This window comes from Ovis canadensis, chromosome 3 (assembly GCF_042477335.2).
Source record: "Ovis canadensis isolate MfBH-ARS-UI-01 breed Bighorn chromosome 3, ARS-UI_OviCan_v2, whole genome shotgun sequence".
Classification (NCBI taxonomy): domain Eukaryota; kingdom Metazoa; phylum Chordata; class Mammalia; order Artiodactyla; family Bovidae; genus Ovis; species Ovis canadensis.
The window spans coordinates 214,763,666-214,780,895 of record NC_091247.1 but is presented as its reverse complement, the minus strand read 5'-3'; the positions used below and the strand labels follow the sequence as shown (position 1 = coordinate 214,780,895).

The 17,230-nt window shown below is 45.5% G+C and overlaps 1 protein-coding gene across 1 annotated transcript in view; it reads left to right on the top strand.

Annotated features, from left to right (window-relative positions):
- The window catches only part of LOC138437863 (scavenger receptor cysteine-rich domain-containing protein DMBT1-like), a 226,394-nt gene that overhangs the window by 122,205 nt on the left and 86,959 nt on the right, over positions 1-17,230 (top strand).

Below are 17,230 nucleotides of genomic sequence, written 5' to 3'. Positions count from 1 at the left end.
TGTCACATGCTTTTAGAAGATTGGTCCTCAAACACCATTTACCTCAAAGGAAATATACGATGAGTGCGCTGCCCTGTTTTCTCACCTCCTTCAAAGGCTAATGAGGCCATGAATTTGTCTGGGATCACTGATGCTCCGGGTCACTGTTGCTTAGAAAACGTATCTAAACTTGGTCCACATTCACACCCTCCTTCCTAGCAAGATGACCTTGTTGACCGAAAAGTATAGTCAGAACCTGGTAGAGTTATTTTATTTGGTGGGAATGCTTAAGACTCTAAGCCCTGGAGACAGCATTTCAGTAGCTTTGAGATAACTGCTCCAAAGCGTCAGCAGGGGAAGTCAGGCTGTATACAAGTTTGCAACAAAGGGAGCAGGGAGTCTGAACATCAAAGATCAGGTGTCAAGTTAAGAAATGTAGCGTTCTATATATGGGAAGATGCAAGCCTCTGGACTCACTGGATTCAATGCTTCCACATGCAGCTCAGCTATCTGGAGCAACGCTGGTTCCCTGTTCACCTTAAGGAGCGGCAGATGGCTGCTGCTTGCATTCCCCAGCTTCTCAGCAATCACCATGCGGGGTGGCAGCATCCCCAGGATCAGTTTTGGGAGCCCTCATTCACAGCTGGAGACCAGAAATCATTGATGGCGGTGACATTTCTTATTTATTGATATGGCAGGAGATATTTTCATTTCACAAACTTGTGGGAAAAACCCAATCCTGAACATTCCTGTATGTTCTCCTTGAGATGTCACATCGCCTGTTTTAACCTGTTCTTGGGCACCAACTTGGATGTGATTTTGAAAGTTGGAGTTTGCTGTTGGGATAAAAGGGATACAGTGTTCCTTAAATTGCCTAAGTGTTCATGGGCCAATTAAAACTCTAACTCTAGGTAACTACCTCTGCCTTTTCATCTCTCATTCCCTAGGTTACTTGATCTGTTTATTCCTCAAGGAGATATAGATTCCTCCTTGCTCTTCTCCCGTGTCTAGTTGGTTATCAAATCCTTATGAATCCATTCTTTCTATCCCTGCCTACTGTTTCTTCAGAACGTTGCCATTTCTTGTCTGTCTAATTATCTATCCTTCTGAGCAAATTATATCAGCTCGTATCTCTCTCTAAGTTGATGGATGGCAAATTGGTGCTCACCCACAGCCTGAATCCACATGGGACAAGAGGGCAAGAAAGTGGAGACCTAGACAGAGGGGATCCAGAAGAAGGGATAGATGGGGACATCAGGTACGTTTGTCTATTTATGTTTCAAAGATGTGGATGGAGGGGCCTGATATGATTGAATTCTTAAAGGAAGAATTTCAGACTAATGGGCTTCTCTGAAAACAAACTGTTTCAAGATTGCTTTAATCTGGTTACTACTGAAAAAGTAAACGTGATCCTGCTGTGATTCTTCAGGGTAGAGAGAGCTGTCATGTAGGAGTGACCAAGTAAAGATTACATTTCACAACACCCCCTCCCCCGCCAGTTCCATTGTGGACATGTGGAGAGGCTGCTGAACTTATATAAGACCTGAGAGTGATGGCCTGGTTGTGAGTTGAACCCACCCAGCCTCTGGCTGATGGCTGTGCATGGTGTCCAGGGCTCCGACCTACAGTCACGCTTGCAGTCCTCATAGTTCTAGGCTGTGCTTGGGGATTAGAAGATGCCCAGGAGTTCTCCCAGGGCAGCTCACATGGCTACTCACCACTGGGAAGTGATGAAATAAATGACATATGATGAAAGAAATAAAGTATACCCACCAAGAAGCTCAGGGAACTCCAAAAAAATGCAGATAAACAATCAAATCCAGGGAAAGAATATGAACAAAATAAGATTGAAAAATGATTATTTATTATTATTGTCTTCAATTTTTGATTTCCCTGGGTCTTTGTTGACACCCATGGGCTTTGTCTAGTTGCGGCAGGCGGGCACTGCTCTTCTTTGTGGACAGCAGGCTTCACTGTGGGGGCTTCTCTTGCTGTGGAGCACAGGCTCTAGGTGCACAGGCATCAGTAGTTGTAGCATGCCGGCTCCTATTGGCAGTTTGCGGGTCCCAGAGTACAGAGTAGTTGTGCCCAGGCTCTGAGTTGCTCCACAGAATAAACTCAGTTTTGTTTTTTTTTCCTGTACAGAGACTGAAATCACAAAAACGGAAGCAAACAGGGAGTTGGCTGATGGTTTCGTGGTTAGGATTCGATGCTTTCACTGCTGTGCCTGTATTCTATCCTGCTCAGGCAACTGTGCAATGAGGCAAACAAAAAAAAAAAAAGAGAGAGAGAGAGAAGAAACCTAACAGAAATTCTGTTGCTTAAGATTACAATGAATGAAATGCAGCAAAATAAAAAATGCTACAGAGAGCATCAGCAACAGCAGAAGAATCTTTGAGGCACAAGACAAGAAAATTGAAATTAGCCAGCCAGAGGACAGAGAAGAAAACAGAATGAAAAGGTGTGAAAGAACCTGTGTGAACTCTGGGATAACGTTCACAGTAACAACCTGCACATTATTGGAGTCCCTGAAGGAGAAGAGAGGGAGAAGGGGACAGAGATTGTACTTAAAGAAATAATACCAGATAAGTCACACATCTGATGAGACTTAGGCATCCAAGTTCATGGAGCTAATAGGTCACCCCTCAGAGTTCACTCAAAATGATCGTCTCCAAGACACACTGTTTATAATCAAGCCAAAGAGAGAATTTCAGAAGCATCAAGATAAAAGCAAATGCTCACAAAAAAGAAATTCCCTTGAGAATATCAGTGGACTTCTGAGAAGAAACCTGTCAAGCCAGGAGAGGGAGGGATGATATATTCAAACTGATGAACGTAAACCTGCCAGCCAAGAACACTTTTCTCAGGAAGGTTGTCTTTCAGAAATGAAGACGCGATAAAGACTTTCCCAAACAAACAACAGTTGAGGGAGTTCACCAACACAGGCTTGTCTTACAAGATTGCCGAAAGGAGTTCTTCAAGCTAAACGAAAGATGTTAATTATTACATGAAGGAAGTGAAATTATATAACTGACTTGTAAATGTAAATGTGTAATCCAATACAGAATACACTGAATATGGTAGTGTGTTAACCAGTTAGCTGTAGTCTAGGGGAAGTATTAAAATAACTATAGAGAAAGATATTTTGTTAGTGATATGCAATTAAAAGATAGGGAAATTCTGACATCAAAAACAGAAGTGTAGCGAGGGGATTGTATGTGATTGAAATTAATTTGTTATCAGTGTAATAGAGACTACTGTGTCTATAAGATATTTTATGTGAACCATGTGGCAATAAAAATGTAAAAACCTACAGTAGATTCACAAAAAGAAAGACAAAAAATCAAAGCACATCATTATCCAAAATCATCAGTTCACAGCTCTAACTGTTGTACAGAACAGTCGAGTTGTCCTGCTCTCTACAGCATCCTTCAGGATCAGCCCCAGAGGACTCTCCTTTCACAAAGTGAAAAACTCATTAGTCTGTCTGTTATTATAAGCCAAAGAACTTTTCTGCACCTCATCTCCTTCCATATGTCATATAGATGGTGCAGCTGTACTTTTTAAATTGCAAATTTTCATCCTGTGACATTCCTGTGTGGTTTTTATTGAAAAACTGCCAAATGATAAATCATCCCAATACCCTGTCTCCTCTGTTGGTTCTGATTAGGGCTTAATAAGAAGCCACATATGAGTGTGTTGTGGTTTGTCTTGTGTATCCTTAGAGATAGAGATTTCAGAGTTCGTTGTGATGTATCTGGTGGTGATACGCATAAAGTTTGCCCTGTTAATTGCTGAAAGCATTTGCCTTTAAAACAAAGGTATCAATTAGCTAAATGATGTCCTCAAAACTAGTTCTCTATATTTAAGATACTTTCTTTTAAAAGTCTAGCATAGTACCATTCAGTCATTCAATAAACATTAGCTGAGCATCTCTTAGTCAAGGCTATGGTTTTTCCAGTGGTCATGTATGGATGTGAGAGTTGGAGTGTGAAGAAAGCTGAGTGCCAAAGAATTAATGCTTTTGAACTGTGGTGTTGGAGAAGAGTCTTTAGAGTCCCTTGGACTGCAAGGAGATCCAACCAGTCCATTCTAAAGGAAATCAGCCCTGGGTGTTCTTTGGAAGGACTGATGCTAAAGCTGAAACTCCAGTACTTTGGCCACCTGATGCGAAGAGTTGACTCATGGGAAAAGACTCTGATGCTGGGAGAGATTGGGGGCAGGAGGAGAAAGGGACGACAGAGGATGAGATGGCTGGATGGCATCACTAACTCGATGCACTTGAGTTTGAGTGAAGTCCAGGAGTTGGTGATGGACAGGGAGGCCTGGCGTGCTGCAGTTCATGGGGTTGCAAACAGTCGGACACGACTGAGTGACTGAACTGAACTGAACTGAACTGAGCATCTATTAACTTATAGAGAGTGGAAATACAGAGCTTATACACAGGAACAGGCCTCACTCCAATCCTGGGCCTTGGCAGGGCCTCAGCAGATGCCTGCAGCCTGTAGGAGCCTTGGAGAGCATGCCCAGATGTGGACGTATTCGATGATAAGGAAAAGAGAATCTGTTCACAGACTTTTAGATGTTAAAGGAGGAACACATTTTGCTGTGTTTCCAGTGTCTTAAGCTGGTCTCAGCTGCACCAAAGCTCCATGTGTAATAGAGCATCAGTTCACAGAGCTCAAGTCTGAGCAACCACAGCCTTTGAACTATGAGGGCCATCCCAGTGGCACTAATCTTGAGTTTAAGAATGACCACCCACAGGAGCTCAATAGCTCTGGAGTTGGTCATTACATCAACTCTGAACAGAGGTGGATTAATCATGAAGCTAATGAAGCTTCACTTTCACAGCCTCTCCTTACAACAGCCCCTTCCAAGTCCCATGAGGGAAGCCCTAGGGCTGTGCTCACAAGGATATAGGTTTTGAAACAGACATTTTCTTGAGATGAAGAAAAAAGTGTTCAGCAAAATCATTTCCTAACCAGATGTGAAGAGTTTATCAAGTGTATGAAGCACTAAATCCAGGAATTAAATTTGTTCAGGAAATCAAGAAAAGACTTAGGGGGCTTAGACAGTACATGGTGAATACTTGCCTTTTCATTAGTACAGGATTGGTGGAAGGTAAAAACAGGATCAAAGATGATGAACTGACTAACTCAGAGGAAAGAAGAGCTGTTTAAGGATGAGGGTCAAGGTGCTAAGAGACAAATTCGGGAAACTGAGCCTGACTGTCAGCACAGAGTGATGTAAAGGGAACAGGAGATGCACCAGGGGCGGGTGCAGCTAGACAGGACTTGCATTAGTTGTTGGTCACTCAGAAATGGTGACTGAGAAACAACCAAGCCCAACAGAGGAAGCAAGGTGAGGCCTGAGGGAGCAGCTTGGGATGAAGACACAGAAGGAAGGGGAGATCCAGGAAAGGACCTGCTTCACGTGACAGATTCTGTCTTCTTTTCATGTCTTCTTTCTCCTTTGTATCCATCAGAAGAGACTCTGCTCTGCTGCTGCAAAAAGTGACCCGCAAATCTCAGTCACATACATACATATATATATATACACACACACAGACACAAATGATCACATACATACACACTCATACACACACACACACACACACACACTCATCGCAACCTACAGATGTTTGTGATCAGTGAGGCTCTTGCACAGGCACCATCTGGAACATGCAGCCTCTGGGGCAGGAGAAAGAGACTAGAGAGTCACACTTGGGCTTTTCCGGCCTCCACTCAGAAGTGCCACAGGTGACACCACCCACGCTTCATTGGCCACAATGAGTCACCGGGGAGTAGAAATGCAGCTATTTGACGAGTATTGCTGTCTATTCACATCCTTCAGTAGAACTCCTGAGAGCAGTGCTGTCAGTTTTTTCCCACCTTGCAGAAGCTTCTGAGGTACAGCTTTGTGCAGAGATTGAACGTGACCTGACCCTCCGGAGCGGCCTGAAGGCATTTTCTGTTTGGATCCTTTGGCTGGCGTGTCTCTGACTCCTTCCTCCACCTCAGTCTGTGCCGGGTGGGGTCAGCCAGATTAGTGCCCCCGCCTCCCTTCCGCACTTGGCATCACTCGCTGCATAGTGGTTTTCAGCATTTGTTCACGCATTCATTGCTTATCCAATGTTTGTTAAACCCCTTCTCTGTGTCTTTACTTGACCTTATAGAGACACTGAAGAGTAAGACACAACACTTGCTCTCAAGAAGCCCCCACTTTAGAGGCAACAAGAAAGTTTTTACAGATTGAAGAGACACAGCAGTAATTTTGAGCTGGAGGAATTAGAAAGAGTTCACAGAGGTGCCAACTCTGTGCATCTAAAAACAGGGAAAGATACACATATATTCTTTCTGTAGTGAGCTTGAAAATGTGTCCTCTAGAATTCAAATATGCATAAATGTAATATTCACTAGTTTTATAACTGATTTCATCTTGTGCAGTAGCAAGTGGTGTTTGCATGGATTGAAAGTTCCACAAAGTTAACACAGACTCTCCCATTTAAAATTTGTCCCCCAAGTTAGCTTGGGTTTATGGTAATAATTATCTTGTCAACTCCAGTTGAAGCTCCCTGCTGACACTGGTTTTCCTGTATTTAAGGAGACATCTTCTTGTCTCTCCTCCCCCAGATGGTGTCTGGGGTGGGAGGGTTTCTTCCTTCCCAACAGCAGTGGGGAAGTGTCCTTGGTCTGCATGCTCTCCACTTAGAAGCTGCTTGTCTTTGATTTAGTAGCTTTGATTGCTCTGGTCTCTGGGTGTCTGAAGCTGCACTATGGAGGAATGAATGAGGCCAATTCGGTGCCACTCTCTCTGTTAGATGTTGCTGGTTATAGATTGTAAAGGGCTGAAGAGAGATGATGGGCTGGACCTCAGCCTGCTCATGACCAAGCTCATCACATGCCATTATGATGAAGTGGTCTTTAGTAAAGAAGCCTTTACCAACCTTGGTCTCATCCATACAAGGAACACAGATGGTGAGGTGGGTCTCCAAACCTTTGGTGTAACAAATCATTAATTGTTTCCTTTTAAAGTTATATAGTTATTTTTTAATCCAAAAATATTTTGTATATTAGTCACTCTGATTGGTCCTGAAAATGTCCCTCTACCAAGGATATTTAATTATTAATTTTCCCAGCAAAGAGATTACTGAACCTCTGAAATCTCCATATTTTCATGGTGATTTGGGCATAATAATGCTACACATTGTATTGCTTTACAATCCATAAGATGAAATAAACAGTCTAAGTTAAAGAACAGGATTCCTCCTGGTCTTTACTTCTGCACTTCTAATTCAATACAGAAGCTGTTAAACTAAATTTTTTTTATAACAGAATTTCTTCCTGTTACAGTTATGTGTGGTTTGAACTGAAAATATGCCAAAAGATAAGTATATAAACATCTGGACCACATGGCCATATCTGATTAAGACCAGAACAGGAGGCTTCATGGTGTTCACCTGTCAGTGTGCTGAGGTCTGTCTTCTTTATCTTCAGATATTCAAAGATGCAGCATTTATACATGTTTAGAACTGGCTCTCTCAGCACTGATCTTGGAATGGGGCTAGCCTTGTTTCTGGTATTGCAACTGACTGCATTCATTGCAGAGAAGTATAGAAGTGAACCATACCTAGCTTATGCCATTTAATCATATTGAAATAGCATTACAAGTGACACAACTTGCATTGTGCTGTTAAGTCCTCATACCAAGTTAAATTATATCTCAAAAGATTTCTTTTGATTGAAATGATTTGTACAAAATACCTGGCTGACATTCATTCATTCAGGTATACAATAGACATCATTTAGGATTTTTAATTAGCAGGCATTGGGGATAAGGAGGTGAATTAGACACAGAACCTTTACCAAGTCCATTTATAAAGTAAAAGTAGCAAGTAAACAACTTAATTCATGAGGTTCACAGTTGGTAAGGTCAAGGTTCACGAGCAGTAGGACCTCTCTCTGGGGCACAGAGAGAAGGGGCGATGTGTGGAAGACTCACAACTCTGGCCCCAATCACCATCACAGCGTGTGTCCTGGGAGAGTTCTGACAGCTCCAGTCAAGGCTGCAGGTAACAGCATTGAATTCCTGTTCTAGAGTCCTGGGATTCCTGGGATGGGATGGAGAGAGGAGCCCTAATATTGCTTCTCTGCCAAGATGAGGTAGTACTGTTGATTTAGTGGTTATATCTCTTACTAATGCCAACTCATTTAATTCTAACCAAAACTCTCTCATCTATACACAAGTATAACTCTTCTTTTACAGACAAAGCCACTATACAGAGAGTGTAAGGACCCTGTTCAAGGTCACACACATGGTATGTGGCTGAGCTCTGAGTCAGGCCGGGGCAGACTGGTTCCTGAGGCTGTTCTCCTGACCCCTGAACTTCACATGGACACAGCTAGGTTAGTGTCCTCCCTAAAGCTTTCCTCCTTCAAATCTTGGATGAGGTTAGACACTGAGATTTCCTTATGTGTCAGAAAAGACGAACCTTCATCAGAGGGTGAGTTGGTCTCTGCTGACCCTGCATCCCCAGCTCTGGGGTAGAGGGTGCTCCCTGAGCACAGCCTGCCGGTACTGGTTAGCCCCTCCTTCCAGCCCACTCCATCCTTATAGCAGGGTGTGGAGTCCATAACAGTATGTTACCTGCGAGGTTTCCATCCTGAGGTGAGACCACGTGTACCTGGTTCACTAAGTGCGTCCCTGTGTCATCCTGTGGGAGGAATGCCTGGACTCCAGGAAGCGCATCCTGTATCTAGGTGTCTGTCTGGTGGTTTCTGGTGATGCTGTGGAGTGGAGTCCATAACTGGGTAAAGAGTGGTGACTCTGGGCCCCAGGGGGAGTAGAGCATCGACTCTAGTGACTGAGCAGGTCCTGTTCCTACTCCAGCGCCAGAGTTTATGTTCTGGTTCTGACATTTATAGTCAGTGAATATCACTCCTGTGTTAAGCATCCAGAAGGAGATGGGGTTCATGTACAGAAGGGGGCTTGGAAATCAGAGGAACACAGGACAAGGAAGTGTTATAAAATAACAGGTTAATATTAACATATTTAGAGGGAGAAAAGCATGTGTTCAGTTGACATTTCTCCCTTTTCATTTACCTGAGTCTCAAGTAGGAAGGATGGGTATGGCAGGACAGAGAAGCTGTGTCTGCTGACCAGGATGAGGGGTCCTTCCAGTGGGGGATGTGGCAGGCCTGTGGACTGGTCCACAGCTTCCCTCCATGTTGGCTTCATGAGACCTTCAGGTGTGGGTGGGGAAGGATGTGACGCTGTCTCGGGGCTCTGGTGGGCACTCGGGGGCATGTGTGTCACAGACGGGTCCTTCCCAAGTTTGTGCTGAAATGAAGAGAGTCAGGGTGAGGGGGCCTCAGGGTGGGTTTGTGTGGACCACAAGGTGCATCATGAGAATCTTTAGCCCGAGGGAGTATGAGGAATGAGGCAGTATGTTAGTGACCTTGAATTTTGATGGGGGAGCTCTGTCTTTCATCGTTACCGCCCTTCTCATTGTCTATACTCATCCCTGGGCTGCTTTCTGGAGAGCATCTGGGAGCTTCTCTGATCAGTGGGACACGGCAAGGCAGCAGTGGCCACACTGGACATCAGCCCCTTCTGCTTGGCTCTGTGCCCTCAACCCACCTGGGCTTCCATTCTTGCCACCACCTTCCCTCTTGAGCTCAGAACGAATGATCCCTCTTCTCTTTTCTGCTTCATTCGCCTCTTCTTTGCCCCTTGCCTGCAGCCACTGTGCAGCAGAATACTTTCTATTTATCCTTCTATCTGGGGGCAGTTCCCTTAAATAATATTTTGCATCTTCTTTAGTTATGGCTTATAACACAGGTGGGTTCTGAATCCTATCAAACCAAACTCTCAATATCCAAAGGGGGAAATTGTGAAGTTTAGAAAATGTTAATCTGTCTAAGCTACATATTTTCTTCTAGAGATCCCCACTCGTATTTTGGAGGGCTAGGGTTGAATGATGACTACTACTTTCTCTTTGTTTCCTGTAGCAGCAATCTCTTTCTCTCCTGAAGCATCATTTGTTGACTAGGTGAAAGGGGTATTTCACATAAAATGAAATGTAATAAAGGGAAAGGGATTTAGCATGTCTGAAAATCCCTTACAGGGCTTCCCAGGTGGTTCAGCAATAAAGAACCTGCCTGTCAATGCAGGAGGCACAGGAGACATGGGTTCGATCCCTGGGTCTAGAGGAACCCCTTGAGAGGAATCCCATTTCTAGAGAAATGGTTACCCACTCTAGTAGTCTTGCTTGGGAAAGCCTATGGACAGACGAGCCTGGCGGGTTACAGCCCAGGGGTCACAAAGAGTAGGACACAACTGAGCAGAAACACACCTTCTCCAGGACCCAGTCTCCAGATCATTCTGAGAAGAGAAGAAAGACCTGCAGTCTCATTCCCTCAACTTAATGGTTTCCACCTCACCCTCTCCATGGTCACCTGTGAATTCCTGCAATCCTTGCCCTCATTTTCCGCTGGTCCATAAAATACTCTTGTATTTCAAGCCTTCTTGTAGTACTCTGCTTCCAGCCTGAGGTCAGTACTTTGAAGATCAGTGTTTGATCAGAGTTATTCCCCACTGGCCGGTTGATTCCACAACCTGACTCTGTGAAATCTCACAGTCCTTGGGGATCGGCCAGGGTGATCAGAGGAAAGAAAGATTTTCTACGCCAGCCCTGATTATGGGGCCTGGCTCTCAGGACCACGGAAGCAGGAGGTCAAAGGACCGTGTTGCTCATATAAGGAGATGTTGAAGACGCAGAAGCTCATTGGTGTCTGAGCTGCAGAAAGGGGCAGATGCAGCCTCCGATAGTGCCTGAAATGGTGAGAGGTGTCGCTATTGGCTCTCAGGAGGGAGGGTGTAAGGGGTGGTCTATATAGACCCCGGTCGGCACCCTGACACTCCTCACAGGCTGATCCTGCAGCTGGGACTGTGACCTGGAGGACGTGGAGTCAGGATGGCTCTGGGCAGATGCCTCTCCCTGCGGGGACTCTGTGTCCTCCTCCTCGGCACCGTGGTGGGTGGTCAAGGTAAGAGCTGGCCCTCTGTCCCGGGTCCATGGCAGGGGAGTGGACGCCTTGAAGGGAAAAGTGTATGGAGTTGTGGAGCCGCAGTCTTAGTGTTTTTGACCAAAAAGTAGCCACGCTGACTGTGAACACTGGTCTGTCTCCTGTGCAGGGTCCACTGGTCATAGCGGCAGATTTTATAGAGCAGTGAGGCTTGGTATGGTCCGAGCTGGGTCAGCCTGAGTTCCCTCTGCTGTTTCCCTTGTTCTCAGGGAGCTTCTAGGAGTCCCAGTGGCTCCAAGTGTGTGGAAGTTCCCGCGACTGAACTCAGCGGGGACTCCGGGCTGTTCCCACACGCTCCACGTGCCTGGTGTGTGACCGTTGCCCCTGGGTCCCCGTGTTTCCTGTCTATGCTCCTGTAGGCTCTGTGCTTGTGTGTGTGTGTGTGTGCATGTGTGCAGGTGAGGAGTGTGTGAGGGTGTGTGTGTGTGAGAGTATGAGGAGTGTGTGTGTGAGTGTGTGAGGAGTGTGCGAGTGTGTATGTGTGTGAGGAGTTTATATATTTGTGTGTGTGAGGGTGTGAAGAGTGTGTGAGGGTGTGAAGTGTGTGTGTGTGTGTGTGTGGAATATGTGAGGAGTGTGTGAGTGATGTATGAGGATGTGTGAGGAGTGTTTGAGTAGCGTGGGAGATTGTGTGTATTTGTGTGAGAATATGTGTGTGTATGTGGGAGCGTGTGAGGCTGTGTGTGTAAGGGGGATGGAGCCTGTCTCTGTCAGAGGAACGGGGCTGCTGAGCATGGACTCTGTCTGCTGGTCTGTGAAGCACTTGGGTGTCCACAGGGCTGGGTGTCACAGCCACTCCTTGTAACTGGATCAGAGATAATCGTGCCCCTGCCCGCCTCTCTCTGGCTCCTCGCCCCCATCCCCCAGGCTTCCCTCTGCTTGTTGATGTGTCTGCCCAGCACTGGGCTCTGTGAGAGGCTCTGCCTGCTGGCCTTGCCTGTTCCCACCAGGTGTCATTAGGGAGCAGAGAAGCCTGCGTTCAGGAGAGGGGACCTCTTGTCTGTAGAGATCAGTTGATGCATAGCCTCAGGTGTATAAGTTCCCGAGTCCATGCCCTGGTTCCCGTGACTCATTTCCTGATGTGCTGGGGTCCTGGGACGGTCCTTTCCCCTCCCAGGAGCTGCTGTGACTCTGTAGGGAGCCCTTTCTCCGTGCCCTCTCCTGTCCCTCCCTGGAGCTGCTTTCCCCTGAGTGAGGGTGGAGTGTGTTACCAATCCTTCCTCATGGTCTGCAGGGTTTCTTTGGACAAATCCGCGGATCTCCTTATGGAAGTCCTCTTGGGTGACAGAATTATTTTCTTCTCTTTATACTTTTAGAATTCTCTCTTTCTCTTTGCATCTGAACAGTTTACTTGATTGAGTCTTGGAGAACGTTGTTTTGGCTTGAAATTTTGGGGTGACTTATTAGCTTCTTGAACTTAGATGTCCAGATCTTTCCCCAGGTTTGGAAATTCACAGCCTGTCTTTCTGTTTTAATTATTTACTTTTGGCTGTGCTAGGTCTCCTTGCTGCACGTGGGCTTTCTTTCGCTGCGGTGAGCAGGGGCTGCTCCTCGCTGCAGTGCACAGGCTTCTCACTGCAGGGGCTTCTCTTGGTGCAGAGCACAGGCTCTGGGTGTGCACGTTTCAGCAGCTGGGGCATGCTGGCGTAGCTGCTCTGCAGCATGTGGCAGCTTCCTGGACCAGGGATTGAACCCATGTCCCCTGCATTGGCAGGCGTATTCTTATCGACTTCACCACCAGAAAAGTCATCAGCCATTATTTCTTTTTTCCTTCACTTCTCCTGTGACTCCATTCAATACATTGTTTCTTTTTATGGTCTACATAGGTCCCACTGCTTCCTATATTCTTTTCATTCTCTTTTTGTTCCTCTAATTGGATACTTTCAACTGATCTTTCTTCTAACTTTTTGGTTTTTTTCCCCCTTTTCCTTGGTCAAGTTTGATGTTGAATCTCTGTATTGAATTCTTCAGTTTACTCATCGTATTGTGTTCATGCTAAATCGCCTCTGTCATGTGTGACCCCATGGACTGTAACCCAGCAGGGTCCTCTGTCCATGGGATTCACCAGGCAAGAATAGTGGAGTGGGTTGCTATGTACTCCTCCAGGGTATCTTCCAGACCAAGGGATCAAACCCGTGTCTCTTACATCTCCTGTTCTGGCAGACAGGTTCTTTACCACTTGTGTCACCTGGAAAGCTCATTCATTTATTATTCAGCTTCAAAATATCTGGTTAGTTCTTTTTTTTTTTTTTAAAGTATATGTATTTATTGCTTTTATTTTATTTGTATTATTTTCCTGTTATCAATAAATATTTGAAGTCTCTTGTAACTCTCTGAGCATCTTTTGAAGTATTACTTTGAATTCTTTGTCAGGCAATTCTTGGATCTCCATTAATTTGAGCTGGTTACAAGAGGTTTACTGTATTCCTTTGGTGGGATTTTGTTTCCCAGATTCTTCTTGATGTCTTATTCTCTTGTAGATGTCTGCACATTTAAAAAAGGTGTCATCTCTGCCAGACTCTATGTCCTGATTTCAGTAGAGAAAGCCTTTCACTTCTGGGTAGAGGAACACTGGAATGTCCTGCAGGGTGCCAAGTGCAGAGGCATGAGGTGGCACTGGGTCTGGGAGGGCATGAGGCTGTTTGGCTCAAGCTGCTGACATTCACAGCATCGACAACTGTGTGGTGTTTGGCAAGTGTTGCAGGGGGTCTGCTGTCACTGGAATGGTAGTTAGTGTTCTCAGCAGTGCCTCTGGTTCCAGAGCCTGGGGATCATGGCCAGCAGTGGCGGTGGCCAGAGCCAATGGTGTGCACACACTTGGCTTTGGGGGCCTGTTGCAGGTGCCTCTGTGGGGGAGATGATGGTTACAGGTGCTCAGGTTGTGGGAAGACCTAGGAAGGCAGCAAAGACTGAGACCAACACTGGCTCATTGCTCAAACTCATGTCCATTGAGTTGGTGATGCTGTCTAGCATCTCATCCTGTGCTGCTCTTCTCCTTGTCCTTCAGTCTTTCCCAGCATCAGGGTCTTTTCCAACAAGTTAGCTCTCTGCACCAGGTGGCCAAATTATTGGAGCTTCAGCTCCAGCATTAGTCTTTTCAATATAGTCAGGGTTGATTTCCTCTAGGATTGACTGGTTTTATCTCCTTTCTGTGCAAAGAACTCCCAAGAGTCTTCTTTAGCACCACATTTCGAAGGCATCCATTCTTCGGCGCTCAGCCTTATTTACTGTCCAACTCTCACATCCATACATGACTACTGGGAGCCATCATCTGTGCTGGTTATTAATTCTTTCAGGGGTAAAATCTGCTGCCTCTGTCTGCAGAGCAGGTCACTGTGAACTGTGATTTCTCCTGCCATGTGGTTTGTATTGGTCCTTTGCTCTTCTTTCTTATGCCTAGCCAGCTCTATAAGACTGGCTCATCTTTGCAGGTCTGCGTGAAGAGAACCTGAAGCAGGACTTTCATATGGTGCCCCTAAAGGCTAGGGACACTGGTTACTCAGCCTGCTCTTACCCTCCCGGTGAGAGGAACTCTCCTGGCACCCTTGACACTGAGTGATTCTGGTTTGGAGGATGTAATGATGCCTCCAAAATGATAGTATCTTGGCGTGGTCAAACTTCTTAGGGTACTCCAGATCTTTCTGGAGCTGTTTTTGCTACTGATTGCTGTCTAAGTTTGGTCTTTTTTAAGAGGATGGGGGCTGCTCTCTCCTACATCAGCATTTTGGTAATGGTACATTTGAGGTCTTTATTCTTTGAGTGTAGAATTTGAGATTGGGATTTTTTTTTCTTTCAGTAAATCTAAGGCTTCAGTCTACTCTACCCTGACATCTCTTTTTGTTCTTGGGGTTTTAGATGTTAGTATAGATGTTTCTCAATTTTATATACCTAGTCTTTATCTTAGTAATTTTCTTTCTGTCTATTTTCTGCGGTTATTTTCCATTTCAGTGAAAGTAAGCTAGGTATGGTGTAGTAAAAAAACAAGATGTATCCTTATATAACATGTTCTGTTCACTTTGGCAGGACTTCTGCTATCGTAATTCTTCAAGCACTCAGGTTGTTGAATTCTCCACCATTGTATTATGCTCCCACTGCAATACAAGGCTGCAGTATTTGCTGCAGTAGAAAAATATAGTGGCTCTTAAATGTTTCTATGTGGAAGTGACATCATTTGTTCTGCCACTTTGTTGAATGAGCCAGATCACATGGTTATGCTTAACTTCAAATAAGTAAGGAAGTATTACTATTTCCACATGCTCACAAAAAGAGAATTTTTAATGTTGCTGAACACTAGTAATGTCTCCATCTATAACGTTCCTACAAATGAACTCCTTTTTAATGCAGAAACCAGAGTCGTCTTAAAACTTAATCGCTAAAGTGCCATCTGATCACTTTTGTCAAACTCCATTTGTTAGATGCATGTTACTAGGTACATTCGAGTGTGGATTACACAAGGACATGAACACCAGGTGGCAGGAATAGCCAGGACATTTCAGAGCCTGTTCCCCAGCCCTTTGTTCCTAAGCTGGATGAGATGCTCCCTATGGACAGGGAAGGAGAGGGAGGGTTCTTCCCTGGATCCCGGGCCATGAGCTGTAACTGAGATGGGGAAGCTGGGCCCTAGGAGCCTTGGGCACATCTACAGGGAGGGCAGCATCCAGATTCTCTGAAGGCCTGTCCTTGGTGGTGTCCCTGGAACTGGTTCTATAGACTCCTAAGAAATACCTGGTGCCTCCCTTCCTGCTCCGTGTTCAGTGTTGGCATATTAGGGGCTTAGAGTTGGCCATGGTGGGAATGCTTATACTACAGAGGTCAGGAAATACTATATCCCATGCACTGTTTTGCTCCTCAGAGAGCTAATGTTTCAAATATTGTACCACTCTAAGTCTCCTAAAATCTTTCCTGTCATGTGTCTCTTTTGCAGTACTGGAGCTGAGGCTGAAGCATGGAGCCCACCGCTGTGAGGGGAGAGTGGAAGTGGAGCACCAAGGAGAATGGGGCACAGTGGCTGATGGCAGCTGGAGATTGGAGGATGCATCTGTAGTGTGCGGACAGCTGGGGTGTGGAGCTGCCATTGGCTTTCCTGGAGGGGCTTATTTTGGGCCAGGACTTGGCCCCATTTGGCTTTTGTATACTTCATGTGAAGGGACAGAGTCAACTGTCAGTGACTGTAGGCATTCTGATATTAAAGACTATCGTAATGATAGCTTTACCCATGACCGGGATGCTGGAGTAGTCTGCTCAGGTGAGTCCTGTCTGATCTGGGAAGGGATCTCTAGCAGGAAAAGCCTCTGTCTTATCACCAGAATGACTCGAGATTGTGGATTATAGCCTTTAGAAGATGCTTGGGTGAAGGGTCTGTGTGATGCGTCACAGAAGGTAGAGAAGTCAGGTCAAAAGTTCCATACAGATACAGCTGCTGTGTTTGACCTCCGTGACATCGTCTCATCATGGTAATTGTTCTGTATTCTTTGACATAATGGTCAGTACGGTTTGGCTACGTGGTGGGGGAGGGGCGGTCACAGGAGAGTTGTTGGCAACAAGGTTTATCATGCTCATAGGTCCTAAAACTCAGAGTCACACACTCCATCAGGTTGGTATGTCAGGAATGTGCCAATAGAATAGGCTCAACCAAGCAATGGTGACACAAAAGGGCATGTGAAGACCCGTGGATAAGTGACTATACTGGGGGTCAGGGTGCAGTTACACAAGGAAAAGGTGTGAAGGGATTTTGCTGATGCATTTAAATGTCTCCAGGTCACAGTCAGAGGAAGCCAGAAGTGGGACTTGTGGCAGAAAACAGTCTCATCACCCTTGTGCACCTGATCAAGAGAGTGGGGAGCTCACATCACATTTGCAGGGATGTTGAGGGAGCAGAAAATGCAGTCTTGAAGTTTATGACACAGCAGCTGAAGCGCATCACGTGTAAGAGGCAGTGAAGCTCAGAGGACCTTAAGTGACTCCTATGAAGTGCTCAGTGCTGTCTATGTGTTTGATCTGTGCCAAGGTGATGCAGGAAAGACAGCAGTGAAACTAGGGTGTGAGTGGGTGGTCACAGTATTTGGCAGAGGCTTCTAGGTGTTATCATAATTATGGATTGGATGTCCAGGATATTAATCCCATCAGAGCAGCTGGACTGGAGGAAGATATTGTCAGTTATCACA